Source organism: Grammomys surdaster, unplaced genomic scaffold (genome assembly GCF_004785775.1).
Source record: "Grammomys surdaster isolate TR1022 unplaced genomic scaffold, NIH_TR_1.0 220, whole genome shotgun sequence".
Classification (NCBI taxonomy): Eukaryota; Metazoa; Chordata; class Mammalia; order Rodentia; family Muridae; genus Grammomys; species Grammomys surdaster.
Window position 1 is genome coordinate 14,607,532 of NW_021604665.1, and position 25,436 is coordinate 14,632,967.

Below are 25,436 nucleotides of genomic sequence, written 5' to 3' on the forward strand. Positions count from 1 at the left end.
GCTTAGAGGTTTCCAAAGCCCAAACAATTTCCAGGGTCACTCTCTCTGCTTCATACTTGTTAATCAACTGGTAAGCTCTCAGCTACTACTTAAGCATCAAGCCTACCTGACTTCTGTCAGTCTTCTACTAAAATGCTCATAGACATACCCTCTTAAACTGTAAGCCCCAAATAAACTCTCTATTCTATAACTTGCCTTGGTCATGATGTCTTATAATAGCAACAGAAAAGTAACTAAATTGCACAGTAAAACTTTTTTATTCCTTCAGAGGCAATTTTGGTATTATCTGCTGTCAGGTAGATATGAGGTATACATACCAATGATGATTATTCAACCTAGCTCTTCAAATTTCTCAAGTGAAACAAATCAAGGCAGCTTCTTTCAAATTCACTTACCAAGTCTGTTAATCTCCCCCTTGATTATCTGAATTCACAAGTCTTATCTCTGTGTCTTTATTGCCCTCACTCTACCGTTCCAGTGTTCTGAACATTTTGTGGGTATTATATGCCAGCACTATGCTCTATTGCTACTGCTATAAAGACAGAAGAGGACACAGTCTTCCTCACAAGCAACTAAGCTTCATTCAGAGATGCTCAGAAAACCATAGGTCTCAGTTTGGGTGCGTATCTTTATTATGGCATGAATATGATCTGTCCTCCACAAGTCCACATGCTTAACCTTTGACCTCCATCTGGTAATGGTATTTGAGAAAGCATTGGAAACTTAGTAGATAGGGACTAACTTAAGAAAGTAAGTCACCGTGAATAACCCTTTGAGAGCTATTCATGCTCCTAACCCTCGGCTCTGTTCTTCCTGCTTCCTGTCTCCCATGAGGGAATAAAACACTTTTTGGACTCTTGCTCCAGATACCATGATGTCTCACAAAAAATAGAGCCAGGCAACCTTGGACCAACCTTCTGAAACTGTGAACCACTGAACTCAATCTTTCTGTCCCTCTGTTGTTCCCTATGGTATTTGATCACAGCAACAAATGTAATTAAACAGATTCTGCCCTCTAACATTACTGTAATTTTAATGTCAAAACAAATCTCAATTGTCCAGTCACAAAAGAAGGGATAGAAACAGACATCTACTTTCATCCATTAATAAATAAACTTAGTGAATTATAGACACATTCACTTCTCAGCCAAATCTTTATTCTCTTTTACCTGTGGAAATAAAAAATATAGAGCTAGTTCTTAAAAAATATTTATGTATGCTTTGCCTACATGTATAGCTGCATACTTTGTGTATGCAGTTGCCCATGGAGGTGAGAAGACAGTGGTGAATTCACTGGACTAAAGTTAGCAGATGCTTTTAGACCACTATGTGAATGCTTAGATTAAACCTTAGGTCCTTGGGTAGAGCATCTGGTCCTCTTAAGTGCTGAAACATCTCTCCAACCCCCTACTGAATGATATTACTTTTGTGTTCCATCTCTACTTATTATTCCATATTGGATTACAATACATCACAAAAGAGCAACAATTTGAAGTCTCTGCTAGCTACTGTTGGGAAAAGATACCAGACTCTGAAAGCAGCAAAGCAATTGAGCAGTAAGCATGTGATCTAGGACCAGGCCTACAGAAACAAAATTCACTCTTCAGTTCCTAATTTGTATCTTCCTCTGAGGGCTATAGTGTGATATAGAAGCTAGTTAGTCACATAGGACAAACAACTCTGGTGAGTTGCAATCTGGCCTTATATGGAAATGGTCATTACAAATAAATCAGATAGTCATAAAGTCAGAACAGATCACATAATTCAATGATCAGGGTCATAGTGTGTAGAGATAATTTGATTTCTCTAAAAAAAAAACCACAGAATTATTTTATAAGAATGGCTTTTTGTTTTAATCCCAACTGTGGGACATGGGGCTGCTTCAGTTTGTTCTCAGCAGTGGACTATGATTTGCCTTGTGCTTTAAGCAGGGGTGTGATTTTGTTAGCTGTAGATAGTTTCTATGAATATGTGGCATTTGGAATTCTGAGGACACTTGAAAGCATATATAAATGCTAGTGCTCCAAGACGTGCAGTTGATATTGGTGGGTTATTTGTTGCAGTTTAAGTAATCAGGTACAGAGAAGAAAAAACAAGGAGAAATTAGATATCCGAACTATAAAGATCAAACTTGCTTAAAAGAACTCAATGACTCTAATCAACAGGAAGTACTCTTCCCTCTATCATTTTTTCTCTCCTATCTAGTGTTACAGAGTTGAAAGGGTGGTTGAAAGAGGTAGAGAAGCATAGAAGAAAAAAAGAATCCAATAGCCAAAAGTCTGGCTACAATAGTGTGAGAGAAATTTGAGAGTAGAAACATACACAAGGGAAGGTGATGTGAAGGACACATAAAATGGATATGTGATAACAGAATCAGAGAACTGAGAGCTTCTCAGTAAGTTCAGTTAATATTCAATACAGAAAAAAAGCACATAGTCACTAGAAGCTAGAACGAGGAAGGAGGAATCCCTTCATTTCTTTCTTAAAGCATCTAAGCAGACCTAATCCTGTCAATCTTGAGAAATTAGGCTTTCCTGTAGAACTGCTTCCCAAAATCAATAATATCAGACTTTAGCCTCCTGTGGTGTGAATTAACAAGACCCCTTGGTGGAGCTACTTGGTGTACAGAACTTTGCAACGACAACACCCCATACTAGCTTCTGTTACCCTGCTGTTTTCTGTGTAGTAAGTCTGCACAAAGAGCCAAAGAGGAAGAGGCTTATAGCTTTATGCCTGAAGGCTGCTCCACCTCCTTCACAAATGGGAGTTGTGGAAAGAAACTGACTGAGAAGCTACAATCTGAAGAGCCCACAGAGGCCAGATAGGAACTTTAATGAGTTCATCTGCCCCCAAATGCTACTGCTGTTTTCTAGGTGATTGTTGCCCTGAAGGGATGTGTTATCTCTAGCATCCTGTTTTCCCATTTGTCACAATTATCCCAGAATGGGATTTTGCATAAAATATCCCCTTATTTGAGTTCAGATAATATTCAATACAGAATGAAGCACACATATGTAGGGCTAGGAAACCTTTGCTCTGATTTTACAACGATGGAATGATTGACATGCTCTGTGTTATCCCCCAGTTAAAAAAGCAGAAGAGCCCCCCTGGTTGAAAGAATGCATGTCTTAACTGCATCTAAGGTATCACTGGTATCCCCTGGAGCTTGCAGCCCACACCTGTCTGGAGCCAAGCCTCTCATGGCAATGCCACCATCCTGCCAGTTTTCCTGAGCTGTTTGGGGTCTTATATTATGTATGCTCCTATGTTCCCTTTTCAGGAACACTAACATCATTCTGCAATGTATAATCTATTAGCTTTATTTTCGGGCATTCAACTTTGAAACTTTTATTTTTAATATAGCACATATAAAAGATTGTTGACCCCCTTTCTGCGGAAGGGAAAGTGGCTTTCTAAGTTACAATGTGAAGAGATTTAATTACAAGGAAAGTGTCAAAGTGACTCACAGGCAAATGAGTATGCCCTGCCTCTCTATCTAGCAGCAGGGCCTCCATGCACAACTGCTCATAAGAATTACAGGTCACTGTTCTGGGATCAACCTTCCCTTTGGGGTGATAGAATATTGTTGAGTTGGCAGTTTTTGTCATCTGCTACTAAAGCCCCCCAAAAGAAAAGACTCAGCACTTTTAAAGGTCCCCTGTCCCGAGACTAGTTTTGATTTACAGGGCTGACAAGGTCAGCTCTTCAATGGCTGTAACCCAGAGCCTCAAACTAAGAAAGAAAGATTCAATTTATCTCATAAGTCCAGATATGCTCCTCTCCCCCCTGTATCTGAAACCTCTGTTGACAGGAGAGGAGCAAACACTTCTGTGTGCTGCTAGTAATTTACTGTGTTGTGAATTAGATGACCTCTCCTCACGTAGAGACAATTGAGTTCCCTGTCACACCCTTGTTTTTATTACTTGATACTTTATCATTGTTGACTTTTTTTCTGATATTATCAGGGATGTCTTCAAAAGCCTGCTGGTAGGTCATGGCTGACTTCCTCTAAGCCAGGAATGGATTTCCATTTTTCAACACTTTTTATCTAGTCTTATCACTATTCATAAGTCTTAGGGGGAGCCCAGAGTTCAGAGTCAACCTCGGGGTCAATCAATAGCCTAAAATGGGAAATCTCAAGTGAGATGTAGCCCAAAGGAAACTGTTTGATCTCATTGAAAGGGGCTGTCGGGATGGTACAGTGGTAAAGGGCACTTTGCTCTTGCCGAGGAGCCAGATTCAGTTCCCAGAACCTATATGGTAACTCCAAACCATCTGGAACTCCAGTTCCAGAGATCAATACCTTTTCACTTCTACATTCACCAGAAACACACATGGTGCCATGAATACACGAAGGAAAAACTCTCATAAACATAAAAACATCAAATAAATAAAACATTTTAAATTTTCAGGAAAATTAATATATAATTAGTCTTTAAAGGACTTGTTTGTTTTTCTTCTTTTTTGAAAATTGGCATGGCATCTGACTTAAAAAGGAAACAAGTGTCTAAATAAATATTAGTATTGGGTATTATCTCGAAAGTTCTTTGAGATTGTCCAAATATCACCTCTAACATATGAGCTTTTTCTTAGCTCATAAAAAAAGTTCTATAAAACAGGGATTAAGATTATGGTTCAGTCAGTAAAACGTGTGTCATGAAAGTATGGAAACTGAATTGAGACTCTGTATTCCTGTGTAAAAGTCAGACTTTGCAGTGCCTGTGTATTTCAGCTAGGGAACCTGGCTACAGAAAGAAAAGAAGAGACAAAAAGACCCCTCCAGCTCCTTTCCCAGTCAGTATATCCAAATCTGTGAGGTCTAGTTTCAGTGAAAGACCTTGAGTCAAAAAATCTGGTAGACAGCAATTGAAGAAGTCACCTGTTGTTGGCCTCTGACTTCCATACACATGAACTCACATGTACGTGTGGGAACAAGTACATGTACCAAACACACACACACACACACACACACACACACACACAAATCCTATAAAGCAAACTTAAAGCAACAGGTTAATCTATGGACTTAGAGCCTTTAAACGTAGAGATAAGTAGCTAAAAATATAAACCAGCCATATATGGGGAAGTATGGGGTCAGGTCCCTACACTCAATGCTCTGCGACTATTCTACCATAATGAGCATTCATCAATTTGCTCATAATGTGTTCAGGAGAGGCAGCTGCCACTGACTTACTAGCAGAATCCCATTCCCTGTGTGCACTCTCATATCCACTATCACCTGAACAAGTTCAGTAGTGTTTTCAGGAGATTGCATTCTTCCATTTTTATGGGCTGAAAACTCCATTCCTCGTATCTGAAATTATTGGTTCATATATCATGGGTTCCTAACTGTTGGGCAGAATCAGAAGCTCAACATTGGCATAAGCTGCTGGCCTTTCCATCTTTGCCTCTCTCAGTCTCTTTGCTTCACTTCTCCAGAATTGCTTTTCTTTTCTTTGTGAAGTAACTGTCCAAATTCTAGTTTTATATCTTCCAAATTCAGCAATTCATCAGAAAAAGATTGTCTCCTCAGATAGTCTCTGGTTTTGGGGGTGTCTGTATTCTTAAGTCAACCCTGTAGTGAAGAGAACAGGGTCTCCTAGTCAGACAGGTTTACACCCTATTCTTCATACAGGTGGAGAAGTAATGGCCATTCCACTCATAGAAATGTTTGGTCTATAACATACAAACATTGTTTCTAGATGTATTGTCATGTTTAAAGCATTATTACATTTATTGAAAATGAAGTATGCGGATGAAGGCTATTGTGCTAACTTTGATTGGAGACATGTGAACAAACATCTTGCTCCAGCTAGGACACAAAAAATAGTACAAATAAATGATACCACCACAGATCAAGTTGTTGCAGTGAATAGCTCATGGGGATTCCATACAGGAGTATCACGGAGGGGTTGCTTACAGGTGCATAGACTCAAAGGCAGTCATGTCACCAAAAAGTCCACCCAGGATGGGTGTCAATACAGGAACTTTCTGTATGATTCGCACATGGCTCTACAGATCAAACTATCTTCTCCCAGCAGCTGGGCTGGTTAGAGTTTCTTCCCTCAGCAGCTGTCTCCTGCTTTTAAAATTGTGAGGAGGGGCCTTTTTACGGACTTGGAAGGTTGTTTACTTCCTAAGTCCTATGGGTCTCCCTCCTCCCTCCAGGAGGGAATATTTCAATTAGGAAGAAGCTGTCATATGACAAAGGTTTATTATCAGGGGTATGGTTATTAAATACCCATGAATATTGCTCATATTCCATCGCTATTCTGTGACAGCTTAGTGTCATACATATGCTTTGTTAAACATGCTAATAAGTCACAGGACTCCAGATGGCAGAACTACTCACCACTATTCTTTACCTGAGCAGTCCTTTATGGATACTTGAAACATGGGATGGGGGAAGGGGTTGGGTGGTGGAGGTGGAGGTGGGAGTGGGAGTGGGGGGTGCAGAGCTCCGTTGACAAGAACACTTAGTTGATACACCTAGTTGGTACATTTGATATGCCACATATTTTTCTAAATGCTGCAAAACTTACAACAACCTACAAGGCATAGTTGTTATAAATCTGTTTTCTCAAATTAAAAAAAAAAGTACAGAGATACCACTAGACTCAAAATGACACAGCTTAAGAATAGGAGTGAGATTTAAGTTCAGGATCAGAATTTGTCTTCTTAGTCACTGAACTGTATTGCAAGGGAACCATTCTGAGAACATCAGATTGCCCCCTAATCTGGATTGCACCAAGGTAGAATAAGCAGTCATAGCAAGATGACATGATTTAGTGAAAGCTACTGAAGTTGTCCTACATACAAATGATCCTCCTCTCTGCCATCCTCTTCTGGAAATTCTAATATTTCAAGTCTTTTTAAAATATTTATGTATTTACCTCTTTGTAAGTAAAATTGGTGGTGGTAGTTGAAGGGTTAAGGTACAGAACAGAACCAACAGCAGTTACTGCAATAGCAAATTGGCTTAGACCAGTTCTCAACTAGAGATAGAATTTGCCCTCTCCCCAAAGAAAGTAAGTTTCTTCAAACCTTTTTTATTGTCAGAACAAAAAGGGGTAAGATGGGACCTAAGATATCCCTGGTATGCTGCTTAGTATCCTTCCCAAAGACTAAGAATCAAAATAGTTCAAAATATCAGCACTAAAATGGTTGAGCTGTCCTGCCTTTGAGCATAAATAATATGGTCATGTTATATACTTGACATGTATCAAGGGTAGGCTAGTCCCGTGTCATTTTTTAGGAAATCCTTTGCATCCTTGCTGATCCATAGCATTTGCCTGGTACAGTTTAATTTGGGCAATAGCTTTAGGATTTCGGCATTAGAATGATACTGTTTTAATTGAAACAATCTATTAATAGACCTTTGTGCATTGGAAGTGTCCCTATGTGTTTACTATGTTCCAGGCTCATCTACCTCATATTAGATGGATTCAATTCACATCCAAATTATGAACACCACCCAATTTACTGAGTTATCGTATGCCAACATTGCTCAATTTCCAGCAAATTGTCTCATAAATAGGAATGTGATTAAATCCTTGAAAGCTATTTTTGCTATTATTGGGGTAATTAAAATGTGGTCGCCACTCTGCTTTTGTTAGTGCATCTGTTCCCTGGTAAATAAGGAATCAAATGCTGTTCAGTGAGCAACTGTATATGTCTCCGTGGATGAGAAAGCAGAAGGCCTCCTGTTTGCATCTTTTTCAACCAAGGCTTTGATTTACCTGGAGCAAGAATGCTTTTGAAAACTGTAGCTTTAAGGAATTTTATTACCGGAGGTAGTAACTATATAAAAACCAAAGGAGCTTCATCAGTATCTACTACATGTTTGTGCAAAGTAATCAGTTTTTTCTGACATTTTTAAACAAGCACATGATGTATTTTGATGGCATTCACTTCCTGATTACCCTTTCCCTCTCTTCTACTCCAGCTATTATCCTTCCTCTTCCATATATCCCGACTTCTACTTTCAAGTCCTGGGTATATGACTTAATGAGTTTCATTAAGGTTATTTACAGAAGTATTGGCAATGACTTTTTAAAGGAGCATGCATATGTTATTGGTGCCTGTATTGCTAATGAAAGCATCCCTCTCTTTCACATATCAACCTCGGACTGTGTAAAAAATTCACAAGGAGAGGTGAGCCCCCTTCCATGGCAGATGCTGACAGGGTCTCCCTGCCCAGGGCTTGTGTAGGTGCATTACATGACTTTATAGTTTGATAGTCTATTAAGTCTTAAACTTGGTTGGTTTTGGTTCCTACATCCTTTTCTGCCTGGATGATTTACAAACAGAAGTCTCCAATGAGCAGTTTCCATTCTCTTTGTGTTATTAAAACTGTGTCTAGTTTTAAGGCGGCTTCATCTTGTGTGATTCTGAAGTCAAACACATAACAACCACAGCCATTGCTGAGGGCAGGTTTTGGTTACTCTGGAAACTCTGCTTTAATTGAGTCTCCACAGGCTTTGCAGCTTGTAAAATATAAAGCATCCGAGTACCAGGAGCCACTGCGATCATGGTGGTCATGGTTCTGTCAGCAAGGGGAACTATCTGAGTTCAGAAGCCACTGTCCCTGACTCTAGGCTTCCATCAGAAAGTGACACAACCACCATCTACCCAGACAGACCACCAAACCATAACATTCTAGCTGTCTCTGTGCCTTCTCTGTTTATTTGAGATGACTCGGTTAATTATAGGCTGACTTAACTACTCTATAAAATGAAAGTACTAAAGAAGATTGTGTTGAGCCCATCTTCCCATATGTACCAGTGACTTTAGTCCATTGTTCAAGATGAAAGAGGACAGATATCTTAGTATTCACCTTTAGTCCCAGCACTGGGGTCAGAAATACAAGGCCAGCCTGTGCTACCCAGTGAGACTCTTTCTAAAAAGGAAAGAAAAAAATCAATCAGTTGATTAATAATCAACAAAACAAAAAGATGAAAGATACTACTAGCTGATAAATACCAGGAGAATATGCTAGAAATCCCACAGAATCTGTTCTTTCTAACATCCAGCCAGGTTTGTTTAATAAATTCTATGTCATAGGCAAGGAGACTCAAGGTTACAAAGATGAGCAAGAAGAACTGGCATGTGTGATGTATAAACACTCAGCTTTGAGATTCTAGCATCCTTTGATGCATTTTTTCACATTCTAGTTAACTTGCTTATAATCTGGACCACCACATCCTGGGAAGAGCTATAGCTTCATTATCCAAAAGATAGTAAATATGGTATCTGCATTATAGTAAATTCAAATCTTCAGTTATGTTTATTTTTTAAAAAAAATACCTAGTCAAACATTCTGTTAAGTAAAGTTCTGCCCATTCTAGATCCTTGGCTGAAATATCTACCAGCACCCAGTGGCTTAGTCACTCAAAATTCCCGTAACATATGTAAGTTCTTAGAATAGAATTTACTTATAAACTCATTCATCCTACTGCTAACAACAGTTTACAGGGCATTTATCCCACTCTATTCAGTATACCAGATTCAAGTTAATCATAAGACGAACACTGTCCCTGCTCTCAGAAGATACAGGACAAGGAAGAAATAACTGACAAATGGGGAGGTAATAGGAAGTATAAAGAATAGCAAGTATAAAGACCCTGGAGTAGAAAGAGATCCAAAATACTCTAGTAACTTGTAGGGGACCAGTGTGACTATCATTTAAGACAAAACATAAACCATGTAAAACAGTGTGTGTGTGTGTGTGTGTGTGTGTGTGTGTGTGTGTGTGTGTGAGAGAGAGAGAGAGAGAGAGAGAGAGAGAGAGACAGAGAGACACAGAGACACAGAGACACAGAGACAGAGAGACACAGAGACAGAGAGACACAGAGACAGAGACAGAGACAGATAGACAGACAGACAGACAGACAGACAGACAGACAGACAGACAGACAGACAGATTATGAGGGAATGAGGGAAGTAAGGGCATGAGGGCACATATATGGAGGCCAGGGGTAAATGTAGGGTATCGTTCCTCACATGCTGACCACCTTAGTTTTATAAGATGAGGTCTCTTACTTATCTGGAACTCACTGGGCAGGCCAAACTAACTGACGAGTAAGTCTCAGGCATCCATCTACCTCTGCTTTCCCACTGCTGGGATTATAAACTCATGCCACTCAACCCAGCCCTTTTCACATAGGTTCTGGGAGGAGAACCCAGGTCCTCACAGTTCCATGGCAAGCATTTCACCAACAAAGCTATCTCCTCAACATCCTTTTAATGTTTCTCATTAGCAGTTTTAAAACTAATGGTGGTCTTCAAGATTTCCCTTTGCATTGCTCTCATGGAAAGAGAAATGCATACAAACCAATCTAATATTCATAATTGTTGTTCTAACCAAAGTCTGAGACTGTTTTTAGCAAGAAAAATGGTGAAAGTATTAAATGCATCGCACATCCCAATAATGTTTATGCATATGTAGACAAACTTCCTAAAAACAGACGAGGCTGTCAAATGATGTAACTATGATTTATAGTGTGAAAGGCAACAGAATGACAGAAATAATTTCTCACGAGATAAACATCACAACATTTTCCTCATTTGCTTTGCTTTCAGAATTACCATTTCTGAAGATGGAAACCTTAGAATCATCAATGTGACTAAATCTGATGCTGGAAGTTACACCTGCATAGCCACGAACCATTTTGGAACTGCCAGCAGTACTGGGAATGTGATTGTGAAAGGTAATGGCTAACTCAAAGAGCCCATGTGTCTTTACTTCTAATAATAGAATCTCCAGACGTGGCAGCATTCATATTAATATGTATAGATATCACTGTTGCTAGATTAATTCATCACAGCAAGCATGATATGATTAACAATTCTTCGAGAACCGTTGGTAATGAATATGATTGAAAGGCTATCTTATTTCAGCATCGTCCAATACAATTTCAGAATTACAGCCATTGTGTCTATTATGGTATTGTAACGAATGTTATCTGCAGTCCTTTAATTAAATTTCTTTCAAGTCTCTATAGGTTTGAAATTCATGTCTAGGAACCCTGTGCTAACAAATTAAAAACCCATGATTCAAGTACTATTTTTAGCAAACATTGTTTAAACAATGACACTGGCAGTTTTACAAAGAGCTGCCCTGGGTATTCAGAGATATGGATATGGCTTCTCCAAGTAATAAAGGGTTTTGATCACCTGTGTGCTTTGCTTAAGTCACCCAGCCACCCTTGTCAGTTTGAAGGAAATAAAATGTCCCTCATCTCTTAGTCTGGGTGCTTTATATTTCATGACTGAAAGTCCTTTATGCTCTTAGCACAGCGTATGATGTGAGACTATCCCAACACCAGGTTGATGGCATTGCTGGAAGTGCCAAGAATTGTAAAGGATGAGATCTTAATTTACATTTCATTTGAATTTCTATCACCTCCTGTCTTGCACAGTCAGTGTTAGGATTTTTCGGTTTTGGGGAAACTCAGTGGTGCTTTGACTAATAAAAATAAGACTCAGTGTGGTGACTTGTTGAAGGTCAAATAGGAGGACTTAAGGCCAGAAATCTGACCCAAGTTCTCCCTGGTTCTATGGGTAAAATTGGAGACCATTTTTTCCCTGCTGATACTCAATGCATTCTGATGAATTGCTTCATATTCTTTCTTACTGACCTATTTGTAGCTTCCTCTCTGAAGTAAAACAGCCCAAGGCAAGCTAAAATATTCAGAAAGAATATTTACCTCAATTATAACTTAAGCATGAAGCTAAAAAATTCACCTAATTATATATGTCAAGGTCATTGGAAGTTGACAATTTGCTGTCATCTTGAAAAGTCTTATTTTATCATGAATGTACTTATCTGTACAGATGGAAAGTTGGAAGTCAGAGAGCATTAGTTAGAGGTAGATCTGTATTTATCTGGACTCCAACTACTTTGGATTATTAGTTCTCTGAACCAGTAGCAGAGTCATATGCCTGTGGGTTCACTCTGTTTCACAGGGCAAAGGAAAAAGAGACTAGCTAATATTTATAGCGTAGAATTCAATCTAGAGACCTTTGGCAATATATGGTTATGTCAGCTGCAAAGGGATATCTAGTGATTGACCAAGATAGGGTACCAGAGCTTTCCAAGATGGGTACTAGTCAAGTTCAGCCCTTTTAGAATGATGGTCCTCTTATACAGATATAAGAGAATACTAGCACTCCATGTTAAGTTATGATTAAAGACCAGGATTAAAGTCGAAGAGATGTGACTTAAATCTTCTTTCTTTGACTTACCATCTCTATGACCTTGAATGTGATTAGTAACTTATATGGAGATAATAGTTATGCTGGCTTCTTCACATGGTTTCTGCATCGGTGATGATCCACATTAAGTGATAAGCATGGATGCCTAAGAATAGTGATGGTTACTATTGTTATTGACATGATTGTTATTTGTATTATAATAAAATGACTATGCAGACATTCTATATCACTCAACATTTAATGAAGTTTCTAACCCAGTAGCATAATTAGAAAAGGCAAGAGGGGTAGAGGTTATAGACACACAAGCATTGGCATCATATCTCCCTGCTTCACTGTGAAGTATGGGGTATCTTTTCATCAGAATGCATGAAAAGTCACCGGAAAGATGAAGAAACTAATCCCAACCAATCATTTAATTCTCTCCTGCCTTCATGTGTTGTACCACAGAGCAAAGCTTCCATATATACCAGAATGAAGTATACCATGGCCACCTCATATTCTGTATAGATACAAATATTGCTGAGATAGTAACTTATCTTCATAACTCATCTTCATAAACTAAATAATTTATTTCTTGCCATCTAATAAGATGAGCACAATAATTCCTCAAGTATAATACAAGAGGTACAGTAAGTACACAGTTAACTGCTTTTTAATTTTAGTACTCATTTATGTATTTCCATATGTATTAGGAAAACAATAGTTTTCTGTCAATAGCAACGAATTAAAAAATAATACTGTTAAAATACATTTAATTATGTCAGCATACATAAGAGTATTAAGTATTCATTGTTACAAAAGGATATGCTGAAGTAGTCAGGGTAGTGTGTTTATGATTGCAGATGGGAACTACACCCATTTTCAAGATGTTTTCAAGAGAATTCCAGTGGACTTAGGAGGCCATATGGTAGGATTCAGATATCTTGCCTATGGTGAACAAGGGTGTCTGCATAGAGCTTTCTGACTACACGAACTGGGCTGAGGTGGCTCCCTCAGTAATTTGCTAGTATTATATGCATGAGGACTTGGGTACAATGCCCAGAATACAGATCATACGAGCCAGGCCTGGTGACATGCACATGTTATTCCTAAGCAGGGATGATCTCTGAGGGCTTCCTTAGCCAGCTAGTTAAGCTCACCTGACATGACACTGTCTCAAGAAAATAAGGTGTACAGCTCCCAGAGAACAGCATCTAGTCTACCTCCAGCCTTCATATGCATGTACATGTCCACCTGTACATATATGTATACCACACATACACACATACTTGTACATACAAAAACACCCACAAAAACCTCCAAATTTTCTGCATGCTTATAATGGCAGCACTTGGAATGCTAAGGCAAGAGGATCAGTGTTGCAAGGCCAGCCTCAGCTCTAGAGAGAATTCGAAGCTAGCCTGAAGTACAAGAGACACTGTCTCAGGAAACACACACACACACACATACACACTGAAACTTTCAGAACAATATGAGAAAAAGGAAGGCCTGTAGAAGAGGAACATGGGTAACTTGAAGAGAGGAAGACAGACATGTTCACGTGTAAACAATAAGATCAGGTTGTTCCAGCCTAGAAACCCATGACCCACTAGAAGTTCATGTGCTTCAGTCCTTCAGCTCTGGACTTGGTCATTGGCACTCAGGTAGATCAGCTTCTATACCCAAGCCTCTGATTCCTGTGCTGTTATGATATGGAGGTGAGGCTATGAACTACATTTGGTCAGGAGGGTTACAGAAGAGGAGAATCCTGGTACCTTAAGTACAGTCCAAGGTGGTTGGAATGCCCTCTTGTGGTACTATGAGGTAGTGTCTGTGTGTGTAGTGAAGACTGCCTATTCTGCCAGTTTCTACCAAGGACATTAAAATAAGCTGAGAAATACAATTGAGAAATCTGCTCCATAAAGCACAAGATAAGCAGAGAAAACCTGTTCTAAACTCGGCATGAACTGTACCATGTACTTAGTCCCCCATCAAATGCTCCGAGCCCATACCTTTAGTGCATCCGCAGCCAGTTAGCCTGGAGTATGACATACTGCCGTATTTTAATTCACTTTCCACATCTCCAAAGAGACTGATTTATCAGAGAATGTGCTCTCTAACCTTAAAATGTGCTTGTGTTCATTTTGATCTCTTCATATGTCTAGGATTAGAGCTGTGGGAAGGTCAGACATCAAAACACATTTTCCTCCTAACCTTTTTACAATAATTGTGTCATTAACCACTCGTTTAAAATTCGATTCTCTTGCTCACTACCTCTGGCCCAGTTATTTGGAGAGAGGCTGAAGGTAGATATTTTCAGACACGGAATCAGTAAGTAGAAGAGAAGAGGGCACATTCTCTACATGAGACAGGAGGTTTAAAATAAATCCCTGGCAAGTATCCATCTAGGGGATAAATATTCAAATTATGCATAAGCAGGCTTCTAGACTGCAGGATTCTGACAGGTGCCCAGGAGACTCTTGATTATCCTCCTACTGTCTGAATTTCTAAGTTTTGCTGATTTTATTTTCTATGTGCTAGTTGTAGTATACTTGGAATTTGGTTTGCTGTTTGACTCTAAGCAAGAGCACTTCTCAAGTCAGACTCCCCCAGTCCTAGCAGAAAGCACGCTAACTTTAAACAAATGCATATGTTTATGATTGCCAATATTATTAAGAACTATGAGGACGGCAGCTACCTTATATGCAGTAATGTACTCACTCATTTTTTATCTTTATACTAGAGGTAGCAAGCACTGTGCTATTTTCCACAGCAGGTCTCCTAGCTACATAGGTTTTATATGGCAAGTCTTTTTAAGTCTCAGGCCTAAGGCAGAGCACCAGAGGTTGTTTGTCTGGGAGTGGATGGACAAGATAACCATGGTAATAACAACCCTATCTTCTACTGATCACCTCCAGGGATCAACATGAAATAGAGGCTTTTAAGCTATGGATATGATTACCCTGGTTATCTTGTCGTTCTGTCTCCAAAGGAACCTTGTGTGAGTGTGGTTAGTGGTTTCAGTCTATGCTTTGACAGACATCCCCCTACAAATGAAAGACTTTGTCTATGTCCCCTAGCAAGTGAAAATTGCTTAGAGTACTTCAAGAGAATGCAGGTCTGCTGGACCTTGCCCCTAACCTTCTGTATTGTCACATTGAGGGATAAGACCTGAAAAACACTGCATGTCAGATGAGAATTGCAGCTGATCTCTATGCTTACCTGAGCTAGAGAATGTAGGAATTGGCACACCATGACCAGTGAGTTGTAACCAGCCATCTGCCTGTTTGTGTCCACCCCAAAGCTAAGAATAGCAGTCACAGATTTAGATGGTTGAGGAAAGAAACATGGTCTTTCTACAAATAAAAATTTTATGAAATTGATATTTCAATATTTATAAATAAAGTATATTTAGAAGTCAGGCAGACCATTTGTTTATGCAACTGTGCTTTAAAACTGTAGCAAGAAAGTAGTGTTAAAAAGTTGTGTTAAAACATAAACTTTGCCTCTTGGCCTGCAAGGCCTTAAATATTTGCTGTTCAGTCCTTTGGATTTACGCGGATCCTTTCTTTGGATAACTTTTCCTTAAATACTCCTTTAAAGACTGATGTGAGATGTATACTTTAACCTGACCATACACAGTTCAGCTTGTATCTCATGTTCACCTTGTATGCTAGAAATTCCTATCAGATGACTAGCTACAATTAGTATAGAGATTTCTTTCCCAGGATATTAGTCTCACTCCAGAGTCAGCAGAGTGAATCATAATTTGGACATATGTTGAAAATACAGATAGGCAATAAGTCATTACCTGTCACAGTACAATAAATTTGGCCAGTCAGTAAACAATGTATTTAGCTTAATTCTACAGGATTTATGGAGCTTCTTATAGTTAAAGCAAAAAAAGAAAAAAAGGCTAGGAAGACTCTACAATGAGAAGGACAGTCACTGGGGTTCTTTAACACACAAACCTCCCACTATGACCAGCTAGTCTAGCTAAATATCTACCTTACACTTTTCCCAGGCTGCTCCTTTACTAATGCATTGATGTTTCTTTTGAGATAGTCAACATAAAAGTTTAACATAATTTCACCTGAATGCTAAGAGTTCTTTTCATCCATTTATTTTAAGTCATTACATAGACTCATAATAAAACAAAAATTGAATTTTACTTCAAAGATCCATGGTAGAAGTGATGTTTTCTGTAGGCCTTTATTCAGACCCAGTATACTCCCCCCAAAAGTTTAATTTTGCATTCCTTTGCAATTCTGCACACTGAAGGTACTCTAGGGATTGAGTGAGCATTCAATTGATTGCTTCCTTGCCAGACCCGGCGATCATTGTTCACCGCATCAAAAGTTCATTCATGCCATTCATGTTTAGAAACAATAGCTTCTTCAAGTACATTCGTCCATATACCTCTGTGTGTGTGAGTGTGTGTGTGTGTGTGTGTGTGTATGTGTGTGTGTATCTCCATCAACTACATACATGTGGCGATATATGTTTATGTATAGTCATATAAATATACACAAATGTGGTTTGAATAGGAATAAATCACATAGACTCATGTGTTTGAATGCTTGGCCATAGGGAATGGCACTTAGGTGGCATGACCTTCTTTGGAAGACGTGGATTACTGTGGAGGCAGGCTTAGGGGTCTTCTATGCTCAAGCTATATCCAGTGACACAGTCTCTCCTCGCTGTTTGTGGGTCAAGGTGTACCACTCTCATCTCCTTCAGCACCATATTTGTCAGCATGCTGCCATGCTTCCTACCCTAACGATCATGGATTAAACCTCTGAAACTGTAAGCTGGCCCCAATTATACATATTCCTCTGTAAGAGTTGCTCTACTCATAGTATCTCTTCACAGCAATAAAACACTAAGCCAACACACATAGAAAAGAGAAAAGAAAACTTCTTCCCAGCACCATAGGTTAGGTTATCTATAGCATCTCCAGTATAGGCAGAGTAAAACTCATCTTCTGTGTTAACTCCCCATGGGACATTGAGAAATATCAACAATCCCTGAATAGAGAAATGGATAGAAATATATTCTTTTCAGTTGGAAAAAATTGGTGGCAGTGGGATGGGGAGTGGAGCACAGGAATGTTGCAAGTGATTTTTAAAAATGCTACCACCTTTGCCAGGGAGCTCCGACCCAGGCACTGCTGCCTGTGCTCTTGCCCCATGTGTGTAAAATTATTCAAGACTTTGTCAAGATTTGCCTGGAGATCAATCAGAAATCAGTAACCAGCAATGACGTTTGGCTGCTAATACACAACAAAAGCTTTTAACATTAGACCCTTATAACAGAATATATTTTGACCTAATTAGATGTCTTCCACTGGAACCAATTATATTCAGGCAATAATTAAAGGCCTTCCTAATAGGATTAGCACAATTTATGACCCAAGGCACCTAAAGTAGGAAGGAAAACTTAGTTGGTTAAAAGTGCTAAATACTAATTATGATAGATCCTTCCATAGAAGGACAGTGGCCAGGCTATGTCAGTAGTAGATCCTACTGGCATCTACAATAGTAAGAGAAAGTGTGAGCAGTTGCACCTCATGTTCTGTCCATGTTCACAGAGGCTTTGCATATTTGGAAATCTAATGGCACAGACATAATGATTTCCTCTGACATTCATGGGGATCTTGAGAACAGCCATATAGGGATCACAAACTATCTGACTTCAGCAATACCAGCTATAGATATAGTGATTCCTTCTTTTAACCAAATCGCTCATAAAAGATATCTAGTAGCACTGAGATTTGAATTTATAAACATTACACTACCTGAGAACTGATAGGTACTTAACGTTGCTCTCCTTGGCCTATGAGAAAAACAGCATCCCTTGACTTGTATTTCTTTATACCTGGTTCTTCCATGGGAAAGCATCTGAGACAAAGATAAGCATCTGCACCACATCCTTGTTGAGTGTACTAGACACAGCATGAGTTGCCATTTTGTAAAGAAGCATCACCATAACCACTAGTAATCATGAAAATGCAGTTAAGCATTCAACTAACTTATATATAAAATTTGCAAAAGATAGCAATGACTTTGTTGCAGTGCATGGTAGGAAAACAGTACTCAAACACCTGGAATGCTCTTCCCACACAACCAGAATAGATATGTGGATGACAAAATTTACAAAATATAATCACTATGGACCAGACATTCTATTTCTGGGCATTTACTCTGAGAAAGTCACGTAATGGAAAGCAAAAATTACACAAGCCGTTTTAAAATCCAACTGTGCATGAGATATTATTTAATTAATAATATATTATGACTAAATGCCAAGTTGGTAATATAAAATAATGCCACATAATTTTATGTAAACATAAACTATGGGGAAATGGATCTCAAGAGTTCTTATATGGAAGTTGTTAGCTGGCATACAATTTTAAATATATATTCGTAAAAGAAAAGGTGAATATACATGAAGAAGTATTGAAAACTACTAACTCCAGAAGTGTACATATGAGTATTGGCAAATGGTTGCAGTAGTTCTGAAACATCTCACACTTAAAAGGTCAGATCCAAACTCCACGCTGCAGTTGACATCACCTAGACAGCAGGTCTGTTATCCTTTCCCTCTCATCATTATTTTGTAGACCAAACACAACTTTTATACCAATGATATTTAACCAGCTCTGTACAAATGGTTTCTTTTATGGTTTAAAAAAAAGGTAGGATAAAATAATGGATTATTTTTCCTTAATGAACATTTAACGGCCAGAATTAGGCAAACGAACAAACAAGCAAAGGCAACACAATATGACTCTCGAGCTTTATTAAATGTGAAGCACATAATTAATTTCTTTTCCAGCCATTCAAAGACACTTGTGTTGTACTGATTCAGTTTAATTGAACTTATTACCATGAGTAGATAATATGAAATATATTGAAGATATCCATCTGGCTTGCAATGGAGAGCTCACATTTCATTCTTCCTGACTGTCATAGGCCATACTAATTGCCTCATTTCAGTTGGTTTACAATCACTATGATTTAGCTATTAATGCGATAAAATTCTTACTCGAGAGGAAGTTGATATTAAAAGCATAGATCTCTGACCTATCTCTGCCACCCCTTTGTGCACATCCTCGACATTATTAAAGTTATATATTTTTAAGCACATAAATAAAAATCCATCTTTCTCATGTGCATCCTTTTTAGGTTACATCAGTTATCTTTTCACAGAGCAGTTTCTCTACCCAAAGAGAGACATGGTTTATGTTGCACTCTTCGGTTCATTAAATGTTTATTTCCTTGGCAGAAATGGCTTTTAAATGACTAATTGTTTAATATATTAAAAGAAGAGTGATATTAACCATCCTGTTTCCTGCTTCTCTATGTGAACTTCATGTGGTTTCTCACTTTGCCAGATAGGCAGTTGTCATGGGCACATGATGTCTCAGAAACAGAGGGTGTGTCAAGTGTTTACATTTGTGTTAAATCACCCCTCTCCTTTAGCTATCGAGGTGGCCTCACAGATAGAGATGATGTCACACCTGCTTCCAACTCTGAAAGGGAAGACTTGTTGTCTTATGAACTCTGAACCAGAAAGGAAATGTGTCTGAATAATTCACAAGTGATTCTCCCCTTCCTTCCTTCCTTCCTTCCTTCCTTCCTTCCTTCCTTCCTTCCTTTCTTCCTTCCTTCCTTGGTATTTGTTTTCTGCACTAGAAGCAAGATGGGTATGAGTCTCCCAAAGGAGCAGCCTCACCAAACCATGATTGAATTTCTCTGGCTGTCATAGGCAATCAGATCTTAGAAAAACACCCAAAAACCTCTAGGCCTTAAGGTTAAATACAGAATCTGACCAAGATGAAAGCAAGTTAATTAACATTTCCATCATCTTTCTGTGATTTGCTTTAGCAGGGGCCATTTCTAAAAGGTTAAAATGGTTGTCTCTGTTATATATCCATTTGAGCAGCTGAAAGTGGGTTCCTGGGTTCACAGTGTAAGAGAAGAAATGTGGGAAGAATCTCCAGAGCAGCAGTCACTTTTCACATGGCCTTCTTGCAGGTCTATAATCAGTGTGCAAAAGTGCAAGGCCTGTTAATAAGTGAAGATTAACAACATCTGCTTTGAAGATTTTCCATACTGAAAAATATGTCACCTGTCATCTTATTGGCTTTCCCCCTTTCCTCCTTTAGAAGTAGAACTGTCTGTAGAAGCAGGAAAAGATTGGATTTTTACTCTGCACAGAGATTCGAAATGTACAGTCTAACCAACATTGCTTTTTCCATACATGTGTTCTTAAACCTACCACTGTCATTCTTGACACAATCACGGTCTCCCTTGGCTATGTATACAGTAGGAGGAACATTTGATCACTGTTGTTTGCTTCAGCAAGCCTTACTGCAAAAGACAAAGAATACTTACAACCATGACCAGAATGGTTGCTGTACGGACTCTCTAATTCAGTTCTAATATATGAGGCAACCAAAAAGTACTCAGTACCTAGCCATCTGTTTTGTAGGCTACTATGAGCCACAACCCCATGCATCAGAACAGTATGAGAGTTTTCAAATAAGCATACAAACCCCAACTGTTGCCCAAACCCACATATCCAGAAGATTCAGGGTGGAACCCAGGAATTTTTCTTTTTAACTGGGTTCACAGACAGGGTCTAAATTGAGCAAAAGCTGCAAGACTAAAAGCAAATGATGTAACGGTAGATGATAAGCAGAGACAGAGGTGCATTCAAAGAGCATGTGTAACATTTCTCATTGCTATGACAAAATACTAGATAAAAAGAACTTAAAGAAGGATGGACTTCTTTTGGCTCACAGTTTGATGGTATAGTCTATCATGGAGTAAAGCCATAGCAGCAGGAGCTTGAGGTAGCAGAGGCATGTTGTTTCCACAGAAAGCAGATAGGTGCTACTGCTGAGATTGCATTCTCCTTCTTGTCAACTTTGAGGCACAAATCTATGGATTGAGAGTGCTCACATTTAGAATCTTCCGTCCTCAATTAACTTCATCTAGCAGTCCCTTACAGACATGCCCAGAGGTCCATCTACTAGGTGATTTTAGATCTTAAGAAGTTGGGAATCCATATTAACCATGAGAGCATACAAAAGATATGGAAGAAGGAGACACAAGTAGTGAATAAAGGAGTAGGGAGTAAAGTGGAAAGTTAAGCAAACACTCATCAATAAAATTCATAATGGTACAAAAAGTCAAAGTACAGACTAGAGATGGCTCAGAAATTAAGAATCTGTAATTATGAAGACCAGAATTTCTTTGGATCCATGTGCTGATACGAAAAACTCAGTATTCTCCCAAACACTTGTATCCTTAACTCAGAGATGTGGAGGGACAGGAAGGTTGCTGGAGCTCCCTAGTTTCTAGTTTAGGAGAGAAACCATGAGTCCTAGGTTCAGGAAGATATCCTAACAGAGACAAATAGATAATAACACTAGATATCTTCTTCTGCCTTTCATGTACATGCTAGGTATGCACACACTAACATATACATGCTCAAAAACTCACACAGAGAGAAATAAATACGTTTTATACAGAAGGGTCTGAAGAGATGGCTCAGCAATTAAAAGACTTGTTGCTTTGGCAGAGGACCCAAGTTTGCTTTTCAGCATGTATAATCAGGTAGATCACAACAGCCTATAACTCCAGCTCCAGGAAATTTGGTACCTTCTTCTGGACTCCACAGGTCCCTACATATGAGTGTACAAATTCAAACAAACATCCACATGTTTCAAACAATAACAATAAGTATAGATAAAGAGTTAAAAGCAAAAATAATGCCAGGACTAAGGAACTTTAAGTGATGACCCAAAGGCTCAGGACTTCCCAAATCTACCATTGGGACACAAAAGAGAAAAATAGGGTGGAGGAAACTGTGAGGGGAATGAGAGTAGCAGAGGAATGTGGGAGATGAGAGGAGGAATCACAAACACACACTCTGACCAAAAAAAAAAGAAAGAAAGCCACAGTGATGTCTTAAGCCTTGTATGTTAATTTTAAAAGTGTTTTAAAGCTTCAAAGAAAATACAGTGCGAAACTGAGGTGAGCTCCCATCCATAGGTGAAGGCACCAAATGACTGCAGGGCATACTCCAGAAGCTGAGCACAGCAGACAACAAGTGATTTTACCTTCTTATTAATAGAAATAAAACACATTCTATTAACTGGAGCTAAGTGATCTTGACACCAACTTCACAGGGATTTTTTTTATATCTTTGAAGAAAATTTAGAAAGTAATTAATACATATAGAAAAAATTTGCATTAAGTATTACTCATGGAAAAATGTGTATTATTAGTTATGCAAAGAATCTATAAGTTAGTTATTTACAGAAGTATAACCAATAGATAACTCCATCATTCCAAAAGATCCATAACTTTTAAACTTTGATTATAGAATGATTTATAGGTATAAGCAACCTCTATCAACATATAATGTATAACTGTCAACTGCTAGTCCCATCACAAAAAAAAATATAATACTAAGTTCTAGCTTAGGAATTTTTCATTAATCTTTCTTTAAGCATAGATAAACTTTAGTTTTTTTTATTTGATATGTATATGGCTGAGTGAATATACACTATAAACATGCAGATATCTGTGGAAGCCAGAAGAGGGCATCAGATTCCCTGGAACCCAAATCACTGGTGTTTGTGTGCTCCTCACTTTGGGTCCGAGGAACTGGATTTGGGTTCTCTACAAAACCAGTGAATGTTCTTCACTGATGAGCCACCTCTTCAGATCCTACAAGGATAGAATTTTAAGCAATAGATTAACTTTATTTTCTTATAAAGGTGTTTATTTCCTCTTGCTATTCAGAATAATGCCTGAAAAACTTCTCAAAAAGAAAGGAAAACTTTTATGGAGTCAATGTGTAAGATGAGAGTATGGAGAGGCAAAAGATTAGGCCACATGTGTCTACCTGAAGCTGGTTAAAAAATTATCTTAGTCCATTCATAATGCTATAACAAAATACTGTGGACTGGGTAACTTACAAACAACAGAACCTTTTATCTCATGTCTCTGGGGTTACTGGTAGATTGGATGTGTGGTGAGGGTCTGACCCCTACTTCCAAGATGACACTTCTTTGCTGCATACCCTGGAGAGGACTGTTGCTGCATCTTCATGTGGTCCAAGAAACAGCAAAAGTGAAAAGTGGATGGACTTCCTTCAGAAACCTTCCCAGAGAGGAAATTAATCATTCACGTAACTCAACCACTTTGTACAACCCATTTATAAGAAGAAAATAATTTGTTTATGTGTGTGTATGTTTGTATGTGATATGTATATATGAGTGCAGGTACCATCAGAACCCAGAAGAGAGTGTCAGATCACTGGCGCGGAAATTGCAGGTGTTTGAGTGCTACCTGATACAGGTTCGGGAATCACTCCAGGGGTCTGTTTGAACAGCATGTACTCTTAACCTCTGAGCCATCTTTGCAGTCCCCAGTATACCTTTTGATATTGTTGTGTTGCAGGTTAACGTTTTAACATGGCTTATATAGAGGACAGCAATGTCAGTGGTGAAGGTAGATGTCTAGTTATTACTTCTTTTCCTCAATGTTTTGCTATTGAAATCTCTTATCAGTAGCACTGGGCATAGCTGATAATATGCAGAGTGAATTCTGATCATATGAATCACTGGGGGATAGATTAAATGACAGAATCAGCATTCAGAATTACCTTGAAAAGATCATCTTGGGAGCCAAATGTGACAAGTTTCATTTTAATCATCATAAATATAGATTCACATTCAGGTTCTAAGCTCCTGACGAATTTCAGGGTCAGGCTTGTGTTAGAGGTTTTAGTTGACTATAAAGCAATTGATAGCTCAATTACACTCTATGCTTGCTAAAAATGCAAATTAAATCTAGAATGTAATACAGTATCCTAAGCAAAAGAGTGAAACCTTTAAGATCTACCATAGCACTTGGGGCAATAAAAACCAGGGAAGGATGTTGCTTTTATTTCCAGATAGACATTAAGATTTGAAATCAGCTCAAAGAGTGGCATCTGTGATGACAATAAAAGGAGCAGCTATGGGAAGTCTGGCTGGTTAAGCTACAGAAGACTCACAGAGGGTGGAAGGGGGAGGGATGGCCATTATTTACAGACATTTAAAGAGCTATGAAACTCTAGGTGACCTGAGAGGGCAGGAGCAGAGGAGATGGGAAGGAGCTACAGGGGCTTATTCATGTCAAGTAAAGGGTATAAAGCTGCAAACAAGTAGGCCACTGAAAATATAAAAATTCCTGATTTTTCTGTTGTTGCCATTCATTTTATACTGGATCTCTGCTCTGGGGAAACACTGTTGAAAGAATCCATGCATCAGGGGGAGGGTATGGTCTGAGTGGCCTGTTGAGGGAATTTTCAATTCATCTCAGCATTCTCAGGACCTCCTCTGAATACACACTGACCTGTGCCCTCCTCCCATCACTGTCTCCAAAGTACTGGCATCCCATGATTTTGATCTCTGCCCTTGAGTTTTCCTAGCCACTGGGAAATTTGTGCTCCTACTTATAATTGACTTTGTTTTCTTATTGCAGACTCTTATGGAACTTATTCCTCCATTCTGGCATCAATTTAGTCATTATCAACAATGCATTATGGGTATAAGAAGGTTTTCCTGTAATGTGGAGTGATAGTGTCTCAAGTAACATATTCTAAAATAGTCTCCATTTTAAAAGTACTCCTTTTATGTTTAATCGTGTGTTGGGGCTTCATGGAGTCCAGTGAATCATATCCTGTTCAAATCTCTAGGCATAGAACCAGTGGAAAGTAAGTCATGAAATAAGGTAGATACCAATCATAATTAACTGTGTTACTTTGATTATTTTCAGTTATTAAATTATTAGGTAACTCTAAGCTGTCCATGTTAAGGATGTGAGAAAGCTGGAGAAGTGGAAATTTCAATTCTTTGTATTTATGATGCCATACTGAATCTGCATTTCTTTCCAGTGTCTATAACTAGAGGTTATCAGTAGGAAAGAAACTCAGTTATCTGCATGGATGTGGGCTTCCCAGGAGCAGTCTGTGGTTAATTGGGACAAGAAAACACAAGTCATTATCTCTGAGGAATCTGAAGCAAATGGAGGCAGGTTGTCACCTCTCACCAGGAAACAAATTAGTCCTGTCTTTAGAAAGACTTTGCCTTTTCCCAGCTGCTGACTGGAGATCCTGTCAACCATCAAAAAGCCACAGGGACATTGTAGATTAGTGGTATTGAAATTATGGTCACA